This window comes from Phyllobates terribilis, unplaced genomic scaffold (genome assembly GCF_046119375.1).
Source record: "Phyllobates terribilis strain yellow unplaced genomic scaffold, ASM4611937v1 Scaffold_30__1_contigs__length_15301838, whole genome shotgun sequence".
Taxonomy (NCBI): Eukaryota; Metazoa; Chordata; class Amphibia; order Anura; family Dendrobatidae; genus Phyllobates; species Phyllobates terribilis.
Window position 1 is genome coordinate 556,389 of NW_027362790.1, and position 20,250 is coordinate 576,638.

The window sequence follows — 20,250 nt, forward strand, 5'->3', positions numbered from 1 at the left end:
GGAGCAGAGCTCATGCAGAGCCCCTGCTCCCTGCCACTTCTGCTCAGACTTCTCTGCACTGAATTAAGATGGTGCCCACCTTTTATACTCCCTTCTCAATGCACCCAGGAACTGCTTCCTCCCTGCTCCTGCACTACAGGGTTCCCCTTCCTCAGTGTTCCCTCCCCCCACTCCAGCCAGGGACAGGGACTGTCGTGCCCATCTCAGGGGCATATTGGTCGCCCTGCCCCACGGCAATGTGGTGTAATGCATGCAGGTGTCGGGTCCTGATCCACACTACATCCTTACCTGAGAGTGAGATATCACACTGACGCGCCCCCTGGGCCAGTGTTGTTTGGGGGATACCCGGAGCCGGATCAGATGGGGGTCGTAGTCTCCGAGTGGCGGTGACCCGGTCCGTGCCCAGGGTGTCAAGCTCAGTGTGTGGCAGTCCTACAGATGTTGCTGGATGTTCTTTCGTGTCGACTACGCCACCCGTTGATTTGCGGTTAATACGGCCGCCGCTGCAGCAGGGTCCGCTGAGGCTGGTGGTGTGTGTGCAGCTTCTGGTGGTATAACCCCCAACGGGAGGGGTATAGCCTCAGGGGGTCAGTTGTAGAGGGTGGTGGTTGTGGTGGTGCAGTGAGGATGGTATTAAGACTCAGAGTCGGGCTGTGCAGTTCAGGGTGTTTACTTACTGCTGTTGTTCTGGTCACTCCGGCCTTGAGTGACCGCCCGAGCCGTGCTGCGTCCACCAGGTCCTGGACTCGGCCAACCCCCAGGTAATTCTGGAGCGTGATCCTGAGCTCCCTTTCTGACGTTCCTTTTCTCTGGCCTTCCCCACCAGGGATCCACCTATGTCCGGCTCCCTCGGGTCTCTTGGTGGGTACACCTCCTCTGGGTTCCCTGACCCTATACTTGGTCTGCCTTCCTGGTGGATTTAGTGGGGGGTCGTGGCAGATCCTGCCCACAACCTCCGGTCTCTGGCTGAGGATTAGTGCCCTCCACCAGCTTGGGATCCGGTACCCTTGTGCCAACCCTTCACCCTGTTGCTTGTATTTGGGCTCTTGGGGTTCCCTCTTCTTCCCCTCTGGGTCCTTCTAACTCCTCTCTCTCTTCTTTCAGGACTGCTTGACCCTCTACAACAGACTGACTAGTAGCTGTCTGCCTGTCTGACCCTGATCTAAGATGGTTCCCACCTTATATACTCCCTCTATGTGTGAGCTCAGGTGACCAGCACCCAATGAGCTCCTAGCTTTACCCAGACTGCTCCCCCTATCTGCCCCTACACTACTGGGATGTTCCACCCCCCTCCCACTCCAGCCAGGGACAGACACTATCGTACCTGCACATAAACTTGTGGGAGTACCGTCGATCTGTCCCCCGGAAATGGGATGTATGTAGTGCATGCAGCCTACTGAGCTCAGTTCCACACTCCATCCTTACCCGGGAGTGGAATACCACACCTCTGGCTTGAGGTGTAATACCCCTGTAGCAGCCGAGTCCTCAGGGTGCTACAACACCTCTGGGTGAGGTGCAATACCTCTGTAGCAACCGAGCCCTCAGGGTGCTACAGTTCCATTTATCTTCAGCCTAGGTGACGTATTGCGATACAGGGCCGTGATTTTGGCTATAAAAGGGTCCCCTAGACCCCTACCCCAAGCTTTTTAAGAGAATCATATATGGCGTGCCAGGAGACTCTATGGAATGCTTTCTCAGCATCCAACGAGAGTATCTAATTACAAATTTTTAACTGCATCTCGCCCAGGAAATACTTTGTGCCTAGTAGCAGTGTCTGCTAGTCAGCGGATTATCCCGGCTGTTAAGCAAGCTACACCACCTGTAGTTTGGACACTTAATTTTTTCAAAGGAAATGCTTCGGGACCACGGGATACTCAGTGAAGAGCATCAGGAGGCACCCCAAGGCATAGGGGCTGGGACTGGCAGTAGGATGCCTTGCGGTGGACAGCCGAGCTCGATCCTTATAAAAGCTTTTTAACTGCAGCAGCTTTAGTGGACGCTACTGGAGCTGGAATTACGCGGCTGCTGGCATGAGACTTGCCCTCCAATAGATCCTTGTAAATGGATTTAAAGTGTATTCATTCAAATTAGAGAGACAATTTAAATTAAAAAGCTTAGAGCTGCCTCCACCACAGGGGGGCTCGCTCGACCCACCAGCGGACAGGCACCAGTATTGGGAGAGGGGGGCTGGCCGTCAGGGTTCACCGCGGCTCTGGCACAAACCCGGCGACACGGAGGTGGCACGGGCAGGAGCGGACTGAACGTGTCGGCTTCTCACTTTTTGGATTTTAGAAGGGCATGACATGCCTATATCTGTGTCTCCCCCTCCTTTTACTCCTCCACCTCTTTTCTTTTCGCATGACTATATGTACTTGTCACTTTTCCATGTGTTAGTTGTGTCTTCTGAGCAGTTTGTCAGCTTTTGGACACCTTTGAAGGTGTTTTCTATGTGTTTCTATGTGTTTTTGTTTGCCTGCCATTGGTTTTAACGGTGTTCGACGAACAGTTCGACGAACAGTTCGACGAACACACGGGTGTTCGACGAACCGAACCGAACTCGAACACTACGGGGGTGGCTCAACACTAATAATAATCCAACTAGTTATATTGTTATTATTTTAAAATGTTATACACATAAAATCATGCAATTTTTCAACTTCCTGTGTGAATAAAGAAATAAATCCATTTTAGAGTTGTTTGAGCAAATCCTGCTTTGGAATGAAACCTCTAAGGAAATATAAGAAAATAAAATTAAATATCAAATTCATACAGAAACAGAATTATTTAAATATCTTATACATATATTGGTTGGTTCTAATGTAATTCAAAATATTGCTACTTAAATTTATATATGAAGTTCTAATTTATTAATTAATATATATATATTTTTTATAAATATATATATAAATACAATTATACACAATCTCTACTTAGACAAGTGTATGTATATATATATATATATATATATATATATATATATATATATATATATATATATATATATATATATATATATATATATATATATATATATATATATATATATATATATATATATATATATATATATATATGTGGCACCCCAGGGGTCTGGTTTCCCACAGTAATGTAATGTTATGTCTGAGAGCAGGTGGGAGGTCCTTTGGTCAGGGATCCTGTGCCACACCTCCTGCCCAGTCTTGGGAGGGGAAGACCTTCCTCTATATAAACCCGGGGCTGAAGCAGGGTTAGTCAGTCAAGGAGAGTAGAGACAAGAAACAGTCACAGGAAGAAACAGCAGAAGCTCAGTGGGAGCAATACTACTACAAGTCAAGGGCTGGCAGCTGCAGAGCTCGCCCTGACTGAGAAGCTTTCTTACCGGACCCGGCGTCTGAGGCTGTGGGGACTAACTCTTACCCAGCAGCAGAAGCCGATCGGCAGGGGATTTCAGGTCCTCAGGCCCAGAAACCCGAAGGCACGGTCACACGCGTGGGACCAGCGCCGCCATCGTGGAGCGGAAGCCATTAGAAGGCCCCGAGTCACCGGCCATACGGGTGAGCACCACACGGTACACTCAGGGACGTGGGCTACTTATATCCGCTTCTAGCAAGGTAGCGAGAAGAGTACAGTCAGTTTGGGAGGCCTACAACTCCGCCTGGCCAGGGGAGATCCCATCTGCTCAAGGACTGACCAGGCCCCGTTCGCTAGCAAGTACTCCGGGAGGGTCTATCGTTGTTACCAGTAAAGACCCTGAATTACACCGCACCGTCTCTGAGTGGTTCCTGCTACCCTCATCTTCCACGTCGGCTGCCCTGAGGCCATACCCCTCCCGTTGGGGGTTATACTATCACGCTGCACAATTCTACACCGTCCTCAGTGGTCTGCCCTGCAGCGGCAGCTCCATAGCTGCAAATCAACGGGTGGCGTAGTCGACACTCAAATAACATCTATCAAGACTGCCACACACTGAGTTGACTCCCTGGGCACGGATCGGGTCCCCGCCACTCGGAGACTACAACCCTCATCTGATCCGGTTCCGGGTAAGCCCCCGTGCGCGAGACGCTGCGCGACACAGCAGGCCCAGGGGCACGTCAACTTTGGCGTAGTCGGCAGGATTTCGTGCCCGCAACCACCGGGTACTGCGTGCCTGAAAAAGAGACTTTTAAAACTTACCATCCGTGAAGTTTTCCCGCCATCGGTGAAGATTCCCGCCATCCGGCGCCATTTTCAGCCTTCTTCCCGCCATCTGTGAAGATTCCCGCCATCCGGCGCCATCTTCAGCCTTCTTCCCGCCATCCGTGGAGTTTTCCCGCCGTTGGACGCCATCTTGAGGACGCTGCGCGGGAAGAAGAGGGGCGTGGACTCCGAAAGCGCGCGAGAACTGAAGCCCCGCCTCACGTCCGGACGTTGCGTAAGGTCCTGGAAGGAGCCCAGCAGACGCCGACGTCACCGGAGCGCGACGGAAGGTCCTCAACCCTGACGATCTACTGCGGAGCCGCGGCCTACGGAACAGGATCATCGCAAGGTAGGCCACGGTCCACTAGGGGGGAGGAAGATGTCGGATGCGGAGGAGAGCTTCATTGCCTCAACCCCCGCCAGCGCCACCGCTGCTGCAGTTATGCCCTTCACCATGCCCTATATCCCGGGAGCAGCTTGGCTACCCCAGTACTCAGGGGAGTCACATACCCTGCATGACTTTAGAGAAAAGCTGGATAGCCTCTTCCAGGTGTACCCCCTCACAGAAGAGCAAAAAGTGAGCATCCTGGTGGCCCAACTAACCGGGGCAGCCAAAAGGGAAGTAAAATCCTGGCCACCTGGGAGGAAGACTGTCGCAGGGATACTAACCCGTCTGAAGGATACCTTTGATACCCGCACCTCAGCCGAGATTAAGCTTAGATTCTACGGGTGCAAGCAGCGAGCGCATGAGAGTATAAGGGACTATGCACTAAACCTACAAGAGGCCCTGAGGGCCATTAAGCAGACCGACCCTGATGGAGTGGGAAACGAGGACAGGCTGTTGACCGAACAATTTATAGAGGGACTATATTGTAATGCCCACCGAACCCAGTTGCGGGCGATGGCCTTACAGGATCCCCATCTGGGCTTTGCACAGTTCAAGGACAGAGCCATCCGGGTGCTCCGAGAACCGGCACCGGGTGGCGTTGTGACCCACAGGCGCCCAGCTATCACTTACCACCAGGAGGCGGCGCCCTTGTCGGCAGGGCCTGTGGGAGCTGATGCGCAGGCTTTGGACAATGACCCGGCTCCAGACCTACACCATCAGGTCCAAGAGCTAGCTAAGAGCGTTGCTGCGCTAACCCGAACTGTGCAGTCTTTACAGGTTTCCACCCCAGGGAAGATCCAGCTGGCATCCGGACCGGAGGACATCCCGTGGCGTCGACCAAGGAGGACCCCACCGGCCAGAGGAAGACCCAGTGACCGATACAGCGAAGACGGACGACCCATCTGCCGCCGCTGCAATCAACCCGGACATATGGCAAGGTACTGTTCTTTAAACGGGCACAACCTGGGGTAGAGGGCCAACCCCCAGGAAAAAGATCACCAGGCCCATCGAACTGGTGCGACAGATATGTGGGAGGACGTCCAGTCTTGCCTGTGGTACTGGATGGCATCCCTATGAGTGCCCTACTGGACACCGGGTCACAGGTCACCACCATCCCGTACGTGCTCTTTAAGCAGTACTGGAATGACTCGGATATTACCCGCTACCCTGACGACGACTTGAGTATCATCGCCAGCAATGGCCAGCCCGTGCCACAGATCGGATTTAAAGAGGTGACCATCAAAATCGGTAGAGTCGAACTGGCAGCACAGGGACTGATCATTGTAGATATTGACAAACATGAGAGTCACCCAAAAATAACTCTAGGAACTAATGTAATTGAAAATTGTCTTGCAGAGGTGATTTTCCTTTTACAGCAGGTTGCCAAGAACGCCAGCTCCGGCGAGCAGCAGGTGCTCCAGAAAGAGATCCGGGCACTGATGCGACGGCAACAGGTGGAACTCTCCGGCGGTGAGATTGGTAGCGTAAGAATGTGTGACCCTTTTCCTATTGTCATGCCCCCAAAAAGTGAAATGATGATTTGGTGCCGGGCAGCTATTGGTCTGAGAGGTAGAGATTACCAGGCAATGGTAGAACCAGTTTACTCAGACAGTAGGCCCACCATCTTGACAGCACGGGGGGTGGTTAATGTACGCCATGGGAGGGTGCCCGTTCGCATAATCAATATCGGGAAGAGGGAAGTGTACCTGCCCCGGTATGCCACGCTAGCCAAATTATATACCATTAACCAAAATGCTATACAATCTGTGGAACCCTTGCCTCCATCTCACCCGGAGGAAGGTAACGGCTCTAAGAAAACAAAGGAGGACTGGTGTCAGCAACTACATTTGGGTACTGACTCCACTCCCTCACATCAGAAACAGGGAGTCTATCGGGTGGTTCAAGAGTACGAGAGAGTGTTTAGTAAACACCCGTTAGACTTCGGGCGAGTCAAGGGGGTAGAACACCACATCCCCACGGGAGACCATCCTCCCATAAAAGAGAGGTATCGACCCGTACCCCCTGCACACTACCAACACGCCAAGGGGATGCTTAGAGACATGAAGGAGGCTGGGGTGATCAGGGATAGCTGTAGCCCCTGGGCAGCTCCACTAGTCTTAGTCAGAAAAAAAGACAACACCATGAGGATGTGTGTAGATTACCGGAAAATCAACCGTATCACACACAAGGATGCGTACCCCTTACCAAGGATAGAGGAGTCATTGGCTGCTTTAAGATCTGCTAACTTCTTCTCTACCTTGGATCTCACTAGCGGGTACTGGCAGGTTCCTGTAGCAGAGGCGGACCGGGAGAAGACCGCATTCACCACCCCGATGGGACTTAGCGAGTTCACCTGCATGCCGTTCGGACTCTGCAACGCACCAGGAACCTTCCAACGACTAATGGAGTGTTGTCTGGGCCACAGAAACTTCGAGACGGTCCTGTTGTACCTGGACGATGTCATCGTATATTCCAAGACGTATGAGGACCACCTGAAACACCTGGCGGAAGTGTTCGAAGCTCTGGCGAGTTACGGCCTAAAGGTGAAACCCTCCAAGTGTCACCTCCTGAAACCAAAGGTGCAGTACCTGGGACACGTGGTGAGCGCTGACGGAGTGGCTCCCGACCCTGATAAGATCACCGCAATTAAGGAATGGCCAAGCCCCTCCAGCGTAAAAGAAGTGCGGCAGTTCCTCGGGTTGGTAGGCTACTACCGAAGGTTTATTCCCGGTTTCACCAAAAAGGCAGCACCTATGCAGGACCTCCTGATAGGCCAGTCCCGGAAGGCCAAGAACCAGAAGCCGCCCTTCAAATGGGAGGAGCTGGAAGAAGAGTCCTTCCGCCAGCTGAAGATGGCCCTCACGGGGGACGAAATCCTGGCGTACCCGGATTATAGCCAGCCCTTTATCCTCTACACCGACGCCAGTAACATCGGGCTAGGAGCCGTACTGTCCCAGATCCAGCAGGGGAAGGAACGAGTAATCGCCTACGCCAGCCGAAAGCTGCGACCCACCGAAAGGAATCCCGAGAATTACAGCTCATTTAAGCTAGAGTTCCTGGCCGTAGTATGGGCAGTCACCGAGCGCTTTAAGCATTACCTCGCTTCTTCCCGGTTCACCGTGTACACGGATAACAACCCGTTGACACACCTGGACACGGCAAGACTCGGTGCCCTGGAGCAGAGGTGGATGGCCCGTCTGTCCAACTACGAGTTCACAATCAAATACCGGGCCGGACGCTCCAATACCAACGCGGACGCCCTGTCCAGGATGCCCAACCTGCCGGACGAAGGAGAAGATCCGGAGGGACTGGAAGAAGTTGAACTCCCTGCGTTCCACCATCATGGGACTATCCAGTACTCCCACCGGGTAAGGAGTAAGCAGGCTGCTACGTTGAACCCCTTACCTCACTACAACTGGGCGGAAACGCAAGACAGCGACCCTGCCGTCCGACTGGTGAAGGAGATGCTGACTCGCCCGGAGGCTTGCCTTGAACCAGACGCTCCGGAGGAAGCCAAACAACTATGGGCAGAGAGGAGTCGACTGTTCCTTTACAAGGGGAAGTTGTGCCGCAGAATGGTTAACTCCCGGACGCATGAACTACTCTGGCAAGTAGTGGTGCCACGAAGAGATGCAGCCATGGTGATGGAGGCATACCACGACGGAGCTGGACACTTCGGGTGGAAGAAGCTGGAGTTCCTGCTGCGCGAGCGATTCCACTGGGTAGGCATGAGGGGAACCATTGAGAAGTGGTGCAGAGACTGTGGCCCGTGCAACCTAAGAAGGAAGGATCGTGCCAGCCAGAAGACTCCCCTGCAGTCCATCGTCACCCGGCAGCCGTTGGAACTGGTAGCCTTGGATCATGTAAAACTGACCCCAAGCAGAAGTGGCTACGTCTACGCACTAACCATCGTGGATCACTACTCCCGGTTCTTGGTTGTCGTCCCCGTCAAGGACTTAACAGCTCGAACAGCAGCGAGAGCCTTCCAGCAGCATTTCTGCCGTCCACACGGGTACCCGGACCAAGTGTTGACAGACCAGGGACCTGCCTTTGAAGCGGAGGTCTTCCAAGAATTCTGCACTCTGTATGGCTGCCGGAAGATAAGGACGACACCCTATCATCCGCAAACTAATGGACTTTGTGAGAAAATGAACCAGGTGGTAATGGATCTTCTGAAAACGTTGCCCCTGGAAGAACGCAGTCTGTGGCCTGAGAAGCTGCCCGATCTGGTGGACCTATACAACCACATCCCGGTAGGTTCCACCAACTGTACCCCGGCTTACCTAATGAGGGCAAGACCTGGTAAGTTACCTGTTGACCTGGAAATGGGAGTCCTGACACCCGAGGACACTTCACCAGAAGCAGACTGGGACACAGAGAGGCAGCAGCAGTACCGGAGAGTACAGGAGAGCGTGGAGCGAAGTCTCTGTCAGGCTAGGGAAAGACAAGAGAAAACTTACAACCAGTATGCTCCCGCTGTTCCCCTGGTACCCGGAGAGCAGGTCTTGAAGAGGAAGAGACGGCTCCACAAGTTGGACGACCAGTGGGAGAAGGACCCGTACACCGTACTGCCCTCAAGCCACGAGAAGTCGAAGGTTTGTACCATCAGTAAAGACGGAGGGGAAACTACAGCCATTGTATCCCGGGACCACCTGAAGAAGTGTCCCGAACAACTGAGGAACCCTGAAGAGGAACAAGAAGACCATCGACCCGTAGAGGAAAGGGAAGATATGGTTAGTACTGTGCTCGGGGACTTCCCTCGGTCTTGGACTCAAGTCAATGGTGCAGTTGTGGTACCCGTACTCACCTTCCTCCAACCAGCATCCCAAGCACCTACGGAGCAACAGGTAGAGCTGGAAGAACAGCCGGTCCAGGAGGCAGAAGACCCCACACCCGCAGACCAGGAGGATCAACCCTCTGCTTGCAGTGAGCCTGCCATATCCCTAGTGAGCCAAAGAGCCGGTAGACAGCTGCCCAGTTTACCCTTGACAGCTCCTACACCCTGTAGTTCAGGGCTAGACAGTCAGCTCCGTAGGTCCACTAGGGCCACTAGAGGCCAGTTACCCGCACGTTGGAGGATTTGAAGTGTATAAATTGTTTTATTTATGTTTACCTGTGTATTGTTGCTTGTGTATAATTTTGTGTTTCTAGTTATTTGTAGGAGTCCTTGGTGGATTTACCGGGAATCCTTTGTACATAGTTGGAGCGTAACCCAGGACGGACTAAAGACTGTTAAGGACTCGGGGCAGGACAAACCCCTACCTGGTTACGTCTCCCTGTTTTGGTGAAATGGACACCTTGCTTTTCTTCAAATACTACACCCGGTTACGGACATGCCGTGACCACCTTTATGTGTTTCTTCTTATTGTACTATTATTGTTGTTATATCTTGTTATGTTTTTCTAAAATATGTTTAGTCCCTGAGTACTAAATTTCACTAGGGGGGAATGTGGCACCCCAGGGGTCTGGTTTCCCACAGTAATGTAATGTTATGTCTGAGAGCAGGTGGGAGGTCCTTTGGTCAGGGATCCTGTGCATGCCACACCTCCTGCCCAGTCTTGGGAGGGGAAGACCTTCCCCTATATAAACCCGGGGCTGAAGCAGGGTTAGTCAGTCAAGGAGAGTAGAGACAAGAAACAGTCACAGGAAGAAACAGCAGAAGCTCAGTGGGAGCAATACTACTACAAGTCAAGGGCTGGCAGCTGCAGAGCTCGCCCTGACTGAGAAGCTTTCTTACCGGACCCGGCGTCTGAGGCTGTGGGGACTAACTCTTACCCAGCAGCAGAAGCCGACCGGCAGGGGATTTCAGGTCCTCAGGCCCAGAAACCCGAAGGCACGGTCACACGCGTGGGACCAGCGCCGCCATCGTGGAGCGGAAGCCATTAGAAGGCCCCGAGTCACCGGCCATACGGGTGAGCACCACACGGTACACTCAGGGACGTGGGCTACTTATATCCGCTTCTAGCAAGGTAGCCAGAAGAGTACAGTCAGTTTGGGAGGCCTACAACTCCGCCTGGCCAGGGGAGATCCCATCTGCTCAAGGACTGACCAGGCCCCGTTCGCTAGCAAGTACTCCGGGAGGGTCTATCGTTGTTACCAGTAAAGACCCTGAATTACACCGCACCGTCTCTGAGTTATACTATCACGCTGCACAATTCTACACCGGCCTCAGCGGTCTGCCCTGCAGCGGCAGCTCCATAGCTGCAAATCAACGGGTGGCGTAGTCGACACTCAAATAACATCTATCAAGACTACCACACACTGAGTTGACTCCCTGGGCACGGATCGGGTCCCCGCCACTCGGAGACTACAACCCTCATCTGATCCGGTTCCGGGTAAGCCCCCGTGCGCGAGACGCTGCGCGACACAGCAGGCCCAGGGGCGCGTCATATATATATATGAACTATTAGAAACTATGTAACTACAATTTTACTGTATAAGATTATAAATAAATATTGAGACATTGTAACACTTCTATGCTACATTATAATTACAGTTTTTCCTTAGCCACTCCCTAAACCAAATCTTCTGTCTCTCTCAAATATCTCCAGGAACGTCCTATTTAGGAAAGACATTTTTCTATCCTTCAAAACCTCAGAGAACTGCCTGTCCTTCTGTCCACATTCCCTGACGCCACTCTCACCTGGTCGTCTCACCTGTCTCTGTCCATCTATTTCGGCCATTTTCCTTTCCAGGGAGAAATCACAGCTTTGGATTTTTAACTCTTTCTGTGAAGAGATGGACCTTTGCCCTGGCTGATATGGCTTATAACAGATATGAAATCTCCTGCGTATTTGATAGAGTTCACTATGGGGATGACTCAGTCTAGAAGAGGTTGATATTGGCTTTTGGTAAGATTTTACCTTTCCTGGTTTTATAAATTTAACTTGATTTCTTTTCTTTGCACGATTCTCATGTTTTCTAACAGAATCCAGCAACTGCGCACATTTGAATAGGGATTCTTTTTGTGACGCTATAACTCTAGATACTGGATCTAGGAATTTGAATTTTTGTACAAAAGTTGTTACCATTTGTTGTACTTTTCCATTTTTGATGAGAGCTTTGTACAACCGTTCAAATATGGACATGAATGTATATGTACATTCCTTCCTACCAATCCTTAGTTTCTGCAGATCTTCTATGTTGGGAAAATCCTTTGTGACACAATAAATCAAATATCTTAACCTGTCCGAATCATTTTTCCCATCCATTAGGAGAGTAACATCTGGACAATGTCACAGGAATCCATATTTTAAATAATTGATTCCTCTCCTCATTGGTTAGATCAAACTTATCAGAAAAGCTCTCAAATGTCTCTGAATTTCTACAGGCATGGATTTTGACATCATATTTTGGCATGATTTTGTATAATTTCAGCAAATTTTTCCTCATTTTAATTTGCAGTTGAGCCTGGGTAATTCCTGAATTCTCTGATATTTTTAGTGGCTCTTGTACGTCCGTTCCTCCTACGTCACTCACGTCTCCTCCCACATCACCTAGTATGTCGGTTTCTCGTATGTCAGTCATGTCTCCTCCCATGTCAGGTTTCTGTATGTCCGTCTCTTGGTCAGACCCAAGGTCTCCTTCAGTTACAGACACGTGTCTCACTTCTTGTTCATTTTCCACATTACAGTCAGAATCATTGTCACCATCTGACACTTCTGCACTATTTTTCTGCTTAAAAATCTCTGACACAAGACTATGAAAAAAATCTACCAAATGTAGAATATTTCTCAATTTCTGTTTGTCTCTATTTACCAATTTAGAAGTTAACTGTAAATTCTGCAATTCACATTCTTTGTATAAACTGAGCCACAAAACTTCTAAGTCATTTCCTACATTAATTTGAAAATTAATATTACTTTGTTTAGCAAAAGAAGAAATTATATCCATATTTTGCTTACCTTAAGATTCCTTAGCTTCTCTTTATCAGCACGTCCTGTCTTCAGTTCGTCTGATTCTGTTCCTTGTTAGAACCTCTGCTTCCCGTTAGTCCTCAGTCTGTAGGCTCCTTTCTGCTTCTCGTGACAAATTAGTGAATTTACTGACACGTGAACAACAGCTGTTCAGCTCGTCAGGACTTCCCCCCTTGTTCACGGGAAGAAATTCACTTACTTAATTTAAAAAAACGAAAAAACAGGGCTGGCTGGCTCACCATTGTAAAATAATACTCTTCTCTGTATTATTTTTTCTACTGAGGACTTCTCAAAGTATCAATATCACGATATTCTTATAAAAAAATGTATCTATTTATTCTTGGATTGTCCATTAAAAAGAATCAGATTGCAGCAGGTACATACAATAATTAGTTATAAAGTAATTGTCCATTTGTCCATAATTAGCTTAATTGTTGAGATTCACCCATCTTTCCTTGGATCCTGGCTGGTAAATCATGTCTTTGTCCAGCACGTGTCCAGGCCTACATGTCATCTGCTTCTCAGCATGAAGATTCTTCTTCTGTGTCTTGTGGGGTGGGAAGAGCAAGAGAGTCCCCCCTTTCTGTACCATGGGCTTTTATAGCCAGTCGTATGGCACACCTGTTCTACATATGGTAGTGAACCAAAAATACACACACAAATAGCGCATGTCAACTAGACACGATGGCTGATGCAATCCTTGTATAGAACTCAAATTTAAGAAAAATGATTATCGATTATTAATTAACATTCCAAATGAATTTCCATAATTAACCATTTAACAAAGTTACTGTACAGAGGACGTCCTTATACACAGTACAGTGCACAGAGATCATGAACCTTACAGCTGCAACTCTGATCTAGTCACCTCTGTACTGAGATATCTAGATTGAAGTTACTGTACAGAGGACGTCCTTATACACAGTACAGTGCACACAAACTATGAATCTCACTACAGCAACTCTGATCTAGTTACCTCTGTACTGAGACAACTAGACTGAAGTTACTGTACAGAGGACGTCCTTATACACAGTACAGTGCACACAAATTATGAATATCAGTACAGCAACTCTGATCTAGTTACCTCTCTACTGAGACAACTAGACTGAAGTTACTGTACAGAGGACGTCCTTATACACAGTACAGTGCACACAAACTATGAATCTCAGTACAGCAACTCTGATCTAGTCACCTCTGTACTGAGACATCTATACTGAAGTTACTGTACAGAGGACGTCCTTATACACAGTACGGTGCACACAAACTATGAATCTCACTACAGCAACTCTGATCTAGTTACCTCTGTACTGAGACAACTAGACTGAAGTTACTGTACAGAGGACGTCCTTATACAGAGTACGGTGCACACAAACTAGGAATCTCAGTACAGCAACTCTGATCTAGTTACCTCTGTACTGAGACATCTAGAATGGAGTTACTGTACAGAGGACGTCCTTATACACAGTACAGTGCACAGAGATCATGGACCTCAGTGCTGCAACTCCGATCCAGTCACCTCTGTACTGAGACATCTAGACTGAAGTTACTGTACAGAGGACGTCCTTATACACAGTACGGTGCACACAAACTATGAATCTCACTACAGCAACTCTGATCTAGTCACCTCTGTACTGAGACATCTAAATTGAAGTTACCGTACAGAGGACGTCATTATACACAGTACAGTGCACAGAGATCATGGACCTCAGTGCTGCAACTCCGATCCAGTCACCTCTGTACTGAGACATCTAGACTGAAGTTACTGTACAGATGACGTCCTTATACAGAGTACGGTGCACACAAATTATGAATCTCACTACAGCAACTCTGATCTAGTCACCTCTGTACTGAGACATCTATACTGAAGTTACTGTACAGAGGACGTCCTTATACACAGTACGGTGCACACAAACTATGAATCTCAGTACAGCAACTCTGATCTAGTCACCTCTGTACTGAGACATCTAGACTGAAGTTACTGTATAGAGGACGTCCTTATACATAGTACAGTGCACAGAAATCATGGACCTCAGTACAGCAACTCTGATCTAGTTACCTCTGTACTGAAACAACTAGACTGAAGTTACTGTACAGAGGATGTCCTTATACACAGTACAGTGCACAGAAACTATGAATCTCACTACAGCAACTCCCATCTAGTCACCTCTGTACTGAGACATCTAGATTGAGGTTACCATACAGAGGAAGTCCTTATACACAGTACAGTGCACAGAGATCATGAACATTACTGCAGCAACTCTGATCTAGTTACCTCTGTACTGAGACAACTAGACTGAAGTTACTGTATAGAGGACGTCCTTATACACAGTACAGTGCACAGAAATCATGGACCTCAGTGCAGCAACTCTGATCTAGTCACCTCTGTACTGAGACATCTAGATTGAGGTTACTGTACAGAGGACGTCCTTATACACAGTACGGTGCACAGAAATCATGAACCTTACTGCAGCAACTCTGATCTAGTCACCTCTGTACTGAGACATCTAAATTGAAGTTACCGTACAGAGGACGTCCTTATACACAGTAAAGTGCACAGAGATCATGGACCTCAGTGCTGCAACTCCGATCCAGTCACCTCTGTACTGAGACATCTAGACTAAGGTTACTGTACAGAGGACGTCCTTATACACAGTACGGTGCACACAAACTATGAATCTCAGTACAGCAACTCTGATCTAGTCACCTCTGTACTGAGACATCTATACTGAAGTTACTGTATAGAGGACGTCCTTATACACAGTACGGTGCACACAAACTATGAATCTCAGTACAGCAACTCTGATCTTGTTACCTCTGTACTGAGACATCTATACTGAAGTTACTGTATAGAGGACGTCCTTATACACAGTACGGTGCACACAAACTATGAATCTCAGTACAGCAACTCTGATCTTGTTACCTCTGTACTGAGACATCTATACTGAAGTTACTGTATAGAGGACGTCCTTATACACAGTACGGTGCACACAAACTATGAATCTCAGTACAGCAACTCTGATCTTGTTACCTCTGTACTGAGACAACTTGACTGAAGTTACTGTACAGAGGACGTCCTTATACACAGTACGGTGCACACAAACTATGAATCTCAGTACAGCAGCTCTGATCTAGCCACCTCTGTACTGAGACATCTAAATTGAAGTTACTGTACAGAGGACGTCCTTATACAAAGTACGGTGCACACAAACTATGAATCTCACTACAGCAACTCTGATCTAGTCACCTCTGTACTGAGACATCTAGATTGAGGTTACTGTACAGAGGACGTCCTTATACAAAGTACGGTGCACACAAACTATGAATCTCACTACAGCAACTCTGATCTAGTCACCTCTGTACTGAGACATCTAAATTGAAGTTACCGTACAGAGGACGTCCTTATACACAGTACAGTGCACAGAGATCATGGACCTCAGTGCTGCAAATCCGATCCAGTCACCTCTGTACTGAGACATCTAGACTGAATTTACTGTACAGAGGACGTCCTTATACACAGTACGGTGCACAGAAACTATGAATCTCACTACAGCAACTCCGATCTAGTCACCTCTGTACTGAGACATCTAGATTGAGGTTATTGTACAGAGGACGTCCTTATACACAGTACGGTGCAAACAAACTATGAATCTTAGTACAGCAACTCCGATCTTGTCACCTCTGTACTGAGACATCTAAATTGAAGTTACTGTACAGAGGACGTCCTTATACACAGTACAGTGCACACAAACTATGAATCTCACTACAGCAACTCTGATCTAGTCACCTCTGTACTGAGACATCTAGATTGAGGTTATTGTACAGAGGACGTCCTTATACACAGTACGGTGCACACAAACTATGAATCTCAGTACAGCAACTCCGATCTTGTCACCTCTGTACTGAGACATCTAAATTGAAGTTACCGTACAGAGGACGTCCTTATACACAGTACAGTGCACAGAGATCATGGACCTCAATGCTCCAACTCTGATCTAGTCACCTCTGTACTGAGACATCTAGACTGAAGTTACTGTACAGAGGACGTCCTTATACACAGTACAGTGCACAGAGATCATGGACCTCAATGCTCCAACTCCGATCTAGTCACCTCTGTACTGAGACATCTAAATTGAAGTTACTGTACAGAGGATGTCCTTATACACAGTACAGTGCACAGAGATCATGGACCTCAGTGCTGCAACTCCGATCTAGTCACCTCTGTACTGAGACATCTAGACTAAGGTTACTGTACAGAGGACGTCCTTATACACAGTACAGTGCACACAAATTATGAATCTCAGTACAGCAACTCTGATCTAGTCACCTCTGTACTGAGACATCTATACTGAAGTTACTGTATAGAGGACGTCCTTATACACAGTACGGTGCACACAAACTATGAATCTCACTACAGCAACTCTGATCTAGTCACCTCTGTACTGAGACATCTATACTGAAGTTACTGTATAGAGGACGTCCTTATACACAGTACAGTGCACACAAACTATGAATCTCAGTACAGAAACTCTGATCTAGCCACCTCTGTACTGAGACAACTAGACTGAAGTTACTGTATAGAGGACGTCCTTATACACAGTACAGTGCACAGAAATCATGGACCTCAGTACAGCAACTCTGATCTAGTCACCTCTGTACTGAGACATCTAGAATGGAGTTACTGTACAGAGGACGTCCTTATACACAGTACAGTGCACAGAAATCATGAAACTTACTGCAGCAACTCTGATCTAGTCACCTCTGTACTGAGACATCTAGATTGAGGTTACTGTACAGAGGACGTCCTTATACACAGTACGGTGCACACAAACTATGAGTCTCAGTACAGCAACTCTGATCTAGTTACCTCTGTACTGAGACAACTAGACTGAAGTTACTGTACAGAGGACGTCCTTATACACAGTACAGTGCACACAAACTATGAATCTCAGTACAGCAACTCTGATCTAGTCACCTCTGTACTGAGACATCTAAATTGAAGTTACCGTACAGTAGACGTCCTTATACACAGTACAGGGCACAGAGATCATAGACCTCAGTGCTGCAACTCTGATCTAGTCACCTCTGTACTGAGACATCTAAATTGAAGTTACTGTACAGAGGACGTCCTTATACACAGTACGGTGCACACAAACTATGAATCTCAGTACAGCAACTCTGATCTAGCCACCTCTGTACTGAGACAACTAGACTGAAGTTACTGTACAGAGGACGTCCTTATACACAGTACAGTGCAGAGAGATCATAGACCTCAGTGCAGCAACTCTGATCTAGTCACCTCTGTACTGAGACATCTAGATTGAGGTTACTGTACAGAGGACGTCCTTATACAAAGTACGGTGCACACAAACTATGAATCTCACTACAGCAACTCTGATCTAGTCACCTCTGTACTGAGACATCTATACTGAAGTTACTGTATAGAGGACGTCCTTATACACAGTACGGTGCACACAAACTATGAATCTCACTACAGCAACTCTGATCTAGTCACCTCTGTACTGAGACATCTATACTGAAGTTACTGTATAGAGGACGTCCTTATACACAGTACAGTGCACACAAACTATGAATCTCAGTACAGAAACTCTGATCTAGCCACCTCTGTACTGAGACAACTAGACTGAAGTTACTGTATAGAGGACGTCCTTATACACAGTACAGTGCACAGAAATCATGGACCTCAGTACAGCAACTCTGATCTAGTCACCTCTGTACTGAGACATCTAGAATGGAGTTACTGTACAGAGGACGTCCTTATACACAGTACAGTGCACAGAAATCATGAAACTTACTGCAGCAACTCTGATCTAGTCACCTCTGTACTGAGACATCTAGATTGAGGTTACTGTACAGAGGACGTCCTTATACACAGTACGGTGCACACAAACTATGAGTCTCAGTACAGCAACTCTGATCTAGTTACCTCTGTACTGAGACAACTAGACTGAAGTTACTGTACAGAGGACGTCCTTATACACAGTACAGTGCACACAAACTATGAATCTCAGTACAGCAACTCTGATCTAGTCACCTCTGTACTGAGACATCTAAATTGAAGTTACCGTACAGTAGACGTCCTTATACACAGTACAGGGCACAGAGATCATAGACCTCAGTGCTGCAACTCTGATCTAGTCACCTCTGTACTGAGACATCTAAATTGAAGTTACTGTACAGAGGACGTCCTTATACACAGTACGGTGCACACAAACTATGAATCTCAGTACAGCAACTCTGATCTAGCCACCTCTGTACTGAGACAACTAGACTGAAGTTACTGTACAGAGGACGTCCTTATACACAGTACAGGGCACAGAGATCATAGACCTCAGTGCAGCAACTCTGATCTAGTCACCTCTGTACTGAGACAACTAGATTGAGGTTACTGTACAGAGGACGTCCTTATACAAAGTACGGTGCACACAAACTATGAATCTCACTACAGCAACTCTGATCTAGTCACCTCTGTACTGAGACATCTAGACTGAAGTTACTGTACAGAGGACGTCCTTATACACAGTACGGTGCACACAAACTATGAATCTCAGTACAGCAACTCTGATCTAGTTACCTCTGTACTGAGACATCTAGACTGAAGTTACTGCACAGAGGATGTCCTTATACACAGTACAGTGCACAGAAATCATGAAATTTACTGCAGCAACTCTGATCTAGTCACCTCTGTACTGAGACATCTAGATTGAGGTTACTGTACAGAGGACGTCCTTATACACAGTACAGTGCACACAAACTATGAATCTCAGTACAGCAACTCCCATCTAGTCACCTCTGTACTGAGACAACTAGACTGAAGTTACTGTACAGAGGACGTCCTTATACACAGTACAGTGCACACAAACTATGAATCTCAGTACAGCAACTCTGATCTAGTCACCTCTTTACTAAGACAACTAGACTGAAGTTATTGTACAGAGGACATCCTTATACACAGTACAGTGCACACAAACTATGAATCTCAGTACAGCATCTCTGATCTAGTCACCTCTTTACTAAGACAACTAGACTGAAGTTACTGTACAGAGGACGTCCTTATACACAGTACGGTGCATACAAACTATGAATCTCAGTACAGCAACTCTGATCTAGTCACCTCTGTACTGAGACATCTAGAATGGAGTTTCTGTACAGAGGACGTCCTTATACACAGTACATTGTAGAGAGATCATGGACCTTAGTGCAGCAACTCTGATCTAGTCACCTCTGTACTGAGACATCTAGATTGAGGTTATTGAACAGAGGACGTCCTTATACACAGTACAGTGCACAGAAATCATGAACCTTACTGCAGCAACTCTGATCTAGTCACCTCTGTACTGAGACATCTAGACTGAAGTTACTGTACAGAGGACGTCCTTATACACAGTACAGTGCACACAAACTATGAATTTCACAACAGCAACTCTGATCTAGTCACCTCTGTACTGAGACATCTAGACTGAAGTTACTGTACAGAGGACGTTCTTATACACAGTACGGTGCAAACAAACTATGAATCTTAGTACAGCAACTCCGATCTGGTCACCTCTGTACTGAGACATCTAAATTGAAGTTACCGTACAGAGGACGTCCTTATACACAGTACAGTGCACAGAGATCATGGACCTCAATGCTCCAACTCTGATCTAGTCACCTCTGTACTGAGACATCTAAATTGAAGTTACCGTACAGAGGACGTCCTTATACACAGTACGGTGCACACAAACTATGAATCTCAGTACAGCAACTCTGATCTAGTTACCTCTGTACTGA

At 47.7% G+C, this 20,250-nt stretch overlaps 1 protein-coding gene across 1 annotated transcript in view; it reads right to left on the minus strand.

The window, feature by feature from the left end:
- LOC141178780 (microtubule-associated serine/threonine-protein kinase 3-like) overlaps positions 1-13,033 on the minus strand; it is an 85,102-nt gene extending 72,069 nt beyond the window's left edge. Inside the window, exon 1 of the mRNA XM_073660622.1 lies at positions 12,448-13,033. The gene's annotated coding sequence lies outside the window, so the exon portion shown is untranslated. The remainder of the gene's footprint in view (positions 1-12,447) is intronic.
- Positions 13,034-20,250: the final 7,217 nt, after the last annotated feature.